This window comes from Zootoca vivipara, chromosome 8 (genome assembly GCF_963506605.1).
Source record: "Zootoca vivipara chromosome 8, rZooViv1.1, whole genome shotgun sequence".
NCBI classification, from domain to species: domain Eukaryota; kingdom Metazoa; phylum Chordata; class Lepidosauria; order Squamata; family Lacertidae; genus Zootoca; species Zootoca vivipara.
In genome coordinates, this window is record NC_083283.1 from 75,607,896 (window position 1) to 75,618,044 (window position 10,149).

Genomic DNA, 10,149 nt, shown 5'->3' on the forward strand with positions numbered 1-10,149 from the left:
AATAATTCTAGAATAGGCCCAACTATATAAATCAGCGCCTGACTCTGAAGCTTTGAAGCTTTCCCAAATGAAGTGCATGAGGCAAAAGATCAACTGCTCCAAACTCGAACAAAGCAGCTTTGGAACAGGAGCCAGCAAATTTACAAGATGAGAAACCCACTCTGGAAAATAACATTTTCTGTGCTCCTGCCCAAACCCCATTCATTTCAATGGGTTGCAGCTGGAAAGAGCACCCAACAATTGGAAGCACCCAGAGTTTGGGGCACTTTATATACAGTGGTACCTCGGTTTAAGAACAGCCCTGTTTACGAACTATTCGGTATAAGAACTCCGCAAAACCGAAAGTAGTGCCCTGGTTAGTGAACTTTACTACCACAGTCTATGAACAGAAGCCGAATGGTGGGAGGGAACCAGTGGCAGGAGGCCTCACTAGGAAAAGCACGCCTCAGTTTAAGAACGGCTTTGGTTTAAGAACGGATTTCCTGAACGGATTAAGTTCGTAAACCGAGGTACCACTGTACAGGATTTCATTGTTAGAAGAAAAATGCAACTTTTGCAAGAGTTCCCTTTCCTTTTGTGTGTGCGCGTGTACACACACACACACACACACACACACACACTTCTTCAATTTATTTTAATAATTGATATTCCTCTTTTAAAAACTGGGATTTTTCAAATGCTGATGGCCATGACTGTTTAGCATAGTGGAGAGTCCAACTTTCCGATAGCTTCATCATAATCAGGCTTGGCACATCAATATTCCTTCTGTGTTTTTGAAGAACAAATTTCTATCTCTTGAAGCTGTAGAGGAGAAACTCCTGACAATATATTTGACATTTCCTTTACCCCTCTGCACATGGGCAGAGAGTTGGCCCTCCAATGCAGTTACAGTGGTACCTTGGTTTTCAAACTGTTCCAGTAGTCTGTTCCAAAACCAAAGCATTCCAAATCTAAGGCGCACTTTCCCATAGAAAGTAATGCAAAATGGATTAATCCGTTCCAGACTTTTAAAAACAACCCCTAAAACGGCAATTTAACATGAATTTTACTATCTAACATTACCATTGATCCATAAAATGAAATCAATAAACAATGTACTGCAGTCACACAATCAATCAATCAGTAGCTGAACTGGGTTCCACACAGTCACAAAAACGAAACGAAAAGAGCCGCATAAACAAAAACGCAAAATAAATAGCAAAAACAGACAGACCTCAGCGTAACACTCAAAACGGAAGTGTGGCACCCAAATCAGAACCGTAACACTCAAAACACAGCATGTTCAGCTTTCAAAAAAAGTTTGCAAACATTTACTTCCAGATTTGCAGTGTTTGGGTCCCAAGTTGTTTGAGTAGCAAGGCGTTTGAGAACTAAGGTACCACTGTAAAGGCTACGGCGATTTGCTCCCTGCTGTTCTCACTACCCTCTCCACATAATATACTGTTCCCTGTGATCATCTTACTGTATCTCCCATCCTCAACCCTTCTTTCCATCACTTTGGTTGCAGCAAGAACAAAACTTCCCCCGAAAAAAGCATGGAACCAGAATATGTTTTACACATTTCTGCAAAATGTGGCTCGCTCCGTCGCTACTCTTCTGGTTCATTCTCCAAATTCTCCACATCAGATTAACTTACTTTTAGGATGTCTTCTCAAGGACGGTACCAAAGATAAAGTAACTTTAGATGAAGTATACCTTGAAGATTTACCAATTTGGCAATGGAATGTTCCACCGTGTGAGTTATATCCAGGTTCTTGTTTAAGTAGGACAACGTTTACTTCCCACCCCTATCCTGGTGTAACTGAGAAGACAAGCAGAAAATCCTTCTTAAAATGATAACAGATGTGCCGTCTATACCACAAATACACTATCGTGCTAGTTTCATTACAGCAGTCTCCATTGCTTCCAATGATCTTGCTGAGGCAGGATGGGAGCCAGGACAGGGTTCCCGTTTCCAATGTAAAGGAACACCTGTTTATAGAATATTTATGGTAAAAGGAGGTCATTGGAGCCAACGACATCTGTAATCTTCAGATCTAGAGTGAGATGTATACAATGGAATTATCCACGAACAATGCGAGATCCGTGAGACCAATTTGGGTTATCATTCATCCTTGATCAATTCTACTACAGCTCTCTTAGCTGCTGGTTATTTTAAATGCAAAGATCAGGCAGTTTAACAGACTTTTTTTTTAAAAAAAAACACAAACAAACTCCACTCCTGCTCCGTTAACAGGACACCTTCAAAATGAAATGCTAACTACGAGTGGGCATTGTCTTAAGTATCAGAAAATGCCAACTATTGTATGTTGTTGTTTAGTCATTTAGTCGTGTCCGACTCTTCAACTCTTCGTGAGCCCATGGACCAGAGCATGCCAAGCACTCCTGTCTGCCACTGCCTCCCGCAGTTTGGTCAAACTCATGTTCGTAGCTTTGAGAACACTGTCCAACCATCTTGTCCTCTACCGTCCCCTTCTCCTTGTGCCCTCAATCTTTCCCAACATCAGGGTCTTTTCCAGGGAGTCTTCTCTTCTCATGAGGTGGCCAAAGTATTGGAGCCTCAGCTTCACGATCTGTCCTTCCAGTGAACACTCAGGGCTGATTTCCTTCAGAATGGATAGGTTTGATCTTCTTGCAGTCCATGGGACTCTCAAGAGTCTCCTCCCGCACCATAATTCAAAAGCATCAATTCTTCGGCGGTCAGCCTTCTTTATGGTCCAGCTCTCACTTCCATACATCACTACTGGGAAAACCATAGCTTTAACTATACAGACCTTTGTCAGCAAGGTGATGTCTCTGCTTTTTAAGATGCTGTCTAGGTTTGTCATTGCTTTTCTCCCAAGAAGCAGGCGTCTTTTAATTTCATGACTGCTGTCACCATCTGACAGCAACTAGTGTATAGGATCAGTTATTTCTTTAGCCGCTCAACACTCTGGATGCCATAGACTGATGGATATCCCGATTTCGGTTCTCAGCATCTCCAGTTAAACGGGTCTCAGGAAACAGCCTGGGAAGGAGACTTCTGCCTGGGACCTTAGAGTGTTGTCAATCAGCATAGACTATACTGTGCTAAATAGACCAATGGTCTGACGTGGTATGAGGCAGCTTTGTAACCCACTGAAATGAAAATTTGTCACTGGTCAGCATCAACTTCAGAATCGGAATATTTCAGAATTTTGCAGGAAGGAAAATAGATACCATGCTGCAGATTGTTTCTGCAGGAAACAGAGGGTTTATTAAATTAATGATGACAAGTACACATCAAATAGTAAAAAAAAGAGAGGAAAGTATAAATTAAAAGATAAAGCATATAATATTACCAACTGGGAAACTGGTGTTCTTTGGTGATTGTGTGTCCATTTTACGCAGAAACTATTAGACACGTCTCCAAATTAGTAAAAGGAAAAAACTAATTTTAATCGTTTAACTATGTTTAATTATGTTTTTAATATTTTGTTGGGAGCCACCCAGAGTGGCTGGGGCAACACAGTCATATGAATAATAAAATTATGGTGATTATTTATTGTGAATAAATAAGATGGGGACCTTTTTGAATCGCCTCCAAGCCAGGGGTGGGGAACTTCTGGACAGCAAGCCAGACTTGACCCACCGGTCTCCTACATTTGGTCCTTGAGGCCACTTTCATGAAGCCACAGCCACCCACCCTACACCTGATTTCACAATGTTAGGTGTGGGGTCTAAGCTGCCAATCAAATCTATACATGTCAGATCAGAATTAATCCCCACTGAGTTCAATGGGATTTGCCTCTGTTCCAAGTAAACATGCTGATAACTTGGTGAAATGATTCAGCGGAACATTTTATCTGTGTGTGTATTTTTCATGGGGTAAATCAGTTAATGTACTATATACATAATAGTATTTAGATCACCACTCCATTCTCATACAAGGAAGAGGCAAATGATTGAAGCCATATCTCCTCACATTAGTGGGTCAATTTCATAACGTTTGGGTCAAACCACTCTTTCTCTACACCTCTGATTAGGCTTACTCTTGAGTGGCTGTGTCTAGAATTGTGGGCACGCCAAACTAGTTTGTTGGGTACACAGAGGCAAGAGCAAGGAAGATCTGGGACACGACAAATTAGCTCCTCATGAGACAATTGCGAGAAAATTGCTCACATTAGTGCCTTCCTAGTTGGGTACTTGCAGTTCACCCTCTGCGATCACACAAACCAAAAGCCTGAAATATTGAACCAAAACATCTGTTCTTTTTTTGGGGGGGCAAACTGTATAGAGGAGAAAAGGGGGTGTCACATTTTTCACAGCACAGGACCCCCAGCGCATGGTGGAACTTCAAAATAAATTGGCTGCCCAATCCCTTGTCTTCCCTTCTGAGAAACTTCACAACTGTCAGAACATATTGAAAGCAAAATGCTCCAGATTGCATCCATCTCATTGTGTCTCTCTTTCTCACCGTACGGCCGCTAGTCTACGAAATTCTACACCTTCACCCACCCACCCTTTTCTCCACAGTCTCCCTTCATCTGCAGTCTTCGACGTTCTCCTCAGTTCTTAAGACAATCTGTTTTGGATAGGTTTCAGTCTTCCCTACTGCTGATTCAGGGCTTCTCTCCCCACGTTCCTGTCTGCATGGATTGCAGCCCCGACATATGGGGCGGATTATCCTTTCCTTTGATTGTGTGATTTAAATCACCTTTGCTGCCCAGCAGCTTGCCACAGCTCAGCCTACAAAGGGAACTGCCTGCTGGGCTCTAAGGAGATTAGATTCTGAAAATGTTAGGCTGGGTCGATGCTGTAATAATTGTACCTTGCAAGGATTGCAGGTCGTCATTATTCAGCAGGTATACCGGCGCAGCAAACCTGGGGAAGAGAAAGAATAAGATGTTGAGAAGAAAAACTGCATTTTCTAAGAGATCTTCCCAGTCAGATGTACAGTTACTGGCCTAAGTGTATTCGTGTGTTTCTAACGGAACAGATAAAGGGCACAGAATTACATCTCAATTCAGTAATGCAAAAGCCTATTTTGAAGTCTGCTTTAGATGACATTTTTCAGTAGGTTCAGAGATGCTGAGCGAGTGTTGCAACACGCAGTGTCTTGAAAACAGCTTGGAAAAAATGGGTTGAATTAGAACATGCCAAGTCATGACTAGGTGTGGGGAGAATTGAATGCCAATTCTTTCACACTTGGTTAAAAAAATATGACACATGGAACATAGCCAGCCTTTGAAATTTGCATTCATCTGAATTTTGTGATGTAGTCCTTCAACCAGTGTTTGCAAAAATACATGTTAGCGGCAAGTGTGCTTCAAAATAAACTATATTAGTGAAAATAACACCCCAAACTGAATTATATTAGGAGAAATTGCTAGCAACAATGTGTACATAGCCAGAACTGCATTCAAAAATGTGTTTATTAGGAGAAATTCACACAAAAATGCTGAAGAATTTTCATGAGGATTTAATAATAAAAATAATAAAAACACAAGTTGATGCAGAAATGTGGAGAGCAGAATTTAAGACTGGAAACATGAGAAATTGAGAGAACAAAACTGACAGACCCTTCCATCCCTAGTTGTGACTTGGGTATACAATAGAGCATTTTCACATGAGTACTTTCAAAGCCACCGAAAAGTCAAGTTTGATATGATGTCAATATAGCAAACGTATCTGCCACACGGTCGTTTTACCTCCAACTATCCTGCGAGAAGAGAAATGGATACAGACAAAGACAACCTCAGAGCCTGCTCCAGCTTGACTACCCCCTCCCTGTAACAGCAGTCCTCTGGGAAGTATTGTAGAGGAGGGAGAAATATAGGCGAGAGGAGAGAGAAATATAGGCAAAACCCACAAAGTCTGCTTCAGTTGGACTCCCCATCCTGGACCACAACTGCCCTGTTTTTGACACCTTTTTATATGTTGATATTGTTTGCTGTGGTTTCTTACAAAATGCAGTTTAATGTTTCTTTTAAGTCAGCTTGAAAGGATGTATATAATCTTAATAAAAGCATAAAAACATACACAGAATAATTTTAATAAAAACATAAATAAATAATTGTCAATATAATGTATAATATTCGCATTAATTTTGTTTGTGTTATGGGGAGCTCCCAACAGATCTAAATCTAGAACCAGGCAGTTGGATTAAGGCTTTAACAGAACTATATTCCAGCCAACACCATCTCAACATGGCTGACCGGGTGGGTCAAACAACCTTTACCACTCCAGTAAACAATTGAGCACTCACATAGGTGGAATCTACACCCATATAAAAAACACTGGGAAAACGTTTTGAAAAATGCATTGAATTGGGCATAGCTCACTGTCACCATCTAGTGCAACATTTGTATATTGCACTTTACAACACAGCTTTTATTTGCAGCTGTATAGCTGAGTCCATAGTGAAATGCTCTTCCATTGAAATAAAAATATTAAAAATTGCGCCCCTAGTAAGCTAGGCTACAACCTTTCCATGTGGGAATTATTTTGTATGGAGGAATATTCAATTATGTGAGTAAGAAATGGTATATCCCTGGCACAGGTTTACTGCCTTGGTATTTTGTTGCTGCTGCTGTCTTCTTCATTGACCTTGGAAAGGATGCTTCCATTTTGATGATTTTTTTTTTGTTCTCACAAGTTAACCTGGGTGAGCAAACACTGACCTAAATTCAGTAAAAGTTAGTAAATTCAGTAAAAATTTGCACTGGAGTCTTGTTGAGATTAATGAGCCGATTTAAGCCACGCTAAACCTGTCCCATTTATTTCAATGGATTTAAGTACAACAGATAATTTTTGGATTGGGCTTCTATTTATGTCTAATAAAAGTTTCGTATACACAGAATCTGCTTCCGAAACTAGCATCTTGTCGTTCCTGAGCTAGGCCAGTCAAGCACGCAGGGCTTGCCTACCCTACTTTCTCAAGCTGCCATAGTTTGTTCCAAAGAATTTTGGGATGTGTATGCCTATAGAGAACACATGCTCTCCCAGGACTTGTCTATTTGCATCTCTTCCTGCCTTTAGCAAGAACGGTGTAGATGCAGGCTCAATGCCTATTGAAAAGTAGATATTATTAAGCACATCTGGTGATAGTTTACAAAACAATGTGCATATTTGTTCAGCATGCTAATACATTGCAAAAAATGCAAAGAATGTTCTAATGCATGAAAAGGAATCTACCATTTTAAACCACTGAATTGCTTCAGTCAGTAGAGCAGGAGACTCTTAATCTCAGGGCTGTGGGTTCGAGCCCCACGCTGGGCAAAAATATTCCTGCATTGCAGGGAGTTGGACTAGATGACCCTTGCAGTCCCTTCCAACTGTACAATTCTATGATTCTATAATTTTGAATATAAAACACACTGGGCAGAAATACCCACTTTTTAGTTTAGCTTAAGGGAGTGAACTAACCAAGAAGTCCCTGATTCAAATCTTGCTTTTGCCGTGAACTCAGCAGGTGGCAACTTTCTTTCCGCCTCAGTCCCCCCATCTGCAAAATGCTGAATAAGACTCACTTATTGGGGTTATTGTAGGCATTCCAACTAGATAATGCATGTGAAGTGGTTTAATAATAATAATAATAATAATAAATTATTTATACCCCACCCATCTGGCTGAGCCTCCCGAGCCACTCTGGGCGGCTCCCAATCAAATATTGAAAACACAATACAGCATTAAACATTAAAAACTTCCCTGAACACTTGAAAGCAGTCTAAAAATGATAATACAGTGGTTCCGCTCCTTCCTCCTGGGCCGTGTTCAGAAAGTGGTGGGGGGATGAGTGTTCAGACCCCTGGGCTCTCACTTGTGGGGTGCCTCAGGGTTCTGTCCTCTCCCCCATGCTTTTTAACATCTACATGCAGCCGCTGGGAGAGACCATCAGGGGGTTTGGGCTGGGTGTTCATCAGTATGCGGATGATACCCAGCTCTACCTCTCTTTCAAATCAGAACCAGTGAAGGCAGTGAAGGTCCTGTGTGAGTGCCTGGAGGCGGTTGGAGGATGGATGGCGGCTAACAGATTGAGGTTGAATCCTGACAAGACAGAAGTACTGTTTGTGGGGGACAGGAGGCGGGCAGGTGTGGAGGATTCCCTGGTTCTGAATGGGGTAAATGTGCCCCTGAAGGACCAGGTGCGCAGCCTGGGAGTCATTTTGGACTCACAGCTGTCCATGGAGGTGCAGTTCAATTCTGTGTCCAGGGCAGCTGTCTATCAGCTCCATCTGGTACGCAGGCTGAGACCCTACCTACCTGCAGACTGTCTAGCCAGAGTGGTGCATGCTCTAGTTATCTCCCGCTTAGACTACTGCAATGCGCTCTAGGTGGGGCTACCTTTGAAGGTGACCCGGAAACTACAACTAATCCAGAATGCGGCAGCTAGACTGGTGACTGGGAGTGGCCGCCGAGACCACATAACACCAGTCTTGAAAGATCTACATTGGCTCCCAGTCGGTTTCTGAGCACAATTCAAAGTGTGGGTGCTAACCTTTAAAGCCCTAAACGGCCTCGGTCCAGTATACCCGAAGGAGCGTCTCCACCTCCATCATTCTGCCCGGACACTGAGGTCCAGCACCGAGGGCCTTCTGGCAGTTCCCTCATTGCGAGAAGCCAAGTTGCAGGGAACTAGGCAGAGGGCCTTCTCGGTGGTGGCGCCTGCCCTGTGGAATGCCCTCCCAACAGATGTCAAAAAGGAAAACAACTACCAGACTTTTAGAAGACATCTGAAGGCAGCCCTGTTCAGGGAGGCTTTTAATGTTTAATAGATTACTGTGTTCTATTTTTCTGTTGGAAGCCGCCCAGAGTGGCTGGGGAGACCCAGCCAGGTGGGCGGGGTAGAAATAATAAATTATTATTAAATTATTATTATTATTAATTAGCCATGACGACGACGATGGGATGTGGCATAGTGATGTTTGAATATTATGGCCAGAATGCAACACAGCTATGAATGCTTGAACACACCACTTAGGGATTTTTTTGGGGTGTGCAGTTGGACACAAATGAAAAGCTGCAGCTGAAAAAGCAGGAGGGAACTAGACATGTTAGGCATATGTGCTTATTAAGCACTTAAATAACAGGTAATATCAGGAACAGTATGCACACAAATTATATTACGGTAGAATCTGTGCAGTTCCCATACTTACACTGCCCAGCCATATTAAAATACCTCCAAATTTTTGGCCAGAATCTCTCCTGTTTTGCCTTCAGGCAGCTAACGCTTCATCACCTCCTTGGAAATACTCTTTAAACTACCCCTGCTTTTGAGCCATTGTCCTATCTTGCACTCTATGTTTCTCCTTCTACAGCCAATGCAAAACAGCTGGGCTGGAGTCCAGTCCCACTCAGACAAAGGCGGGCATATTATAATGGATGTAATGACAGAGGTTTTCCGTTTCTACAGAGAGTCAGGCTCTGCTTCTACTTTTGAGCGCAACGCTTGCATTTATGAACCTCTCAACACTATGAGGTTTGGCTGAGAGCATGCAGCAGTGGATCAGCATCCTAATGGTCTTGAAATTTGGGGACCCTGCAATTTTTTAAAAAATTGTTATTTTTAAAAAAGATTATTGTAAGAAACAAAGTAATATTCCACAATTATTCTACGGGTGTCTTTTTATGGATTCTATATCAACAGGTCTCTCTCTACCCAAGAAAGATGTTACATTTTTTCTGTATGCCACAACAGCAGCAAGAATATTATTAGCCAAGAATTGGAAAAATGAAGAATTACCAACGATAGATGAATGGCAGAAGAAGATGATAGAATTTATGGAATTGGCAGAGCTAACCGGGAGACTCCGAGACCAGAGGGAAGAAGCGGTGGAAGAAGATTGGGAAAAAATTCAAAGTGAATTTAAGAATTAAACATATTACAGTATTGGAAAGAATTAATAGAAGTTTAGGAAGTACAGGGAGGTTGTAGAAATAAAAAAATGTTTAGATAAATATTGATATTGAGGTGTAGTTATAAATAAACAGCAAGTGTGAGATTTTGTGTTATGATATAAGATAAGATTAGAAAAAGAATAGTTATAGGGTAAATAAGGTACAAGAACAAGATTTAGAAATTACTAAAGAGGATTTACAATGTAACGCAGTTGGAAGGGATATGAGGAAGTCATTGATATTAGAATAGATATATGTTGAAGTTTTGGAATTTTTCTTTTTCTTTTTCAT

At 41.6% G+C, this 10,149-nt stretch overlaps 1 protein-coding gene across 1 annotated transcript in view; it reads right to left on the reverse strand.

Moving 5' to 3' along the window:
* The window catches only part of FBXL7 (F-box and leucine rich repeat protein 7), a 184,218-nt gene extending 179,378 nt beyond the window's left edge, over positions 1–4,840 (reverse strand). Inside the window, exon 1 of the mRNA XM_060278035.1 lies at positions 4,790–4,840. The gene's annotated coding sequence lies outside the window, so the exon portion shown is untranslated. The remainder of the gene's footprint in view (positions 1–4,789) is intronic.
* Between the last annotated feature and the right edge of the window lie 5,309 nt (positions 4,841–10,149).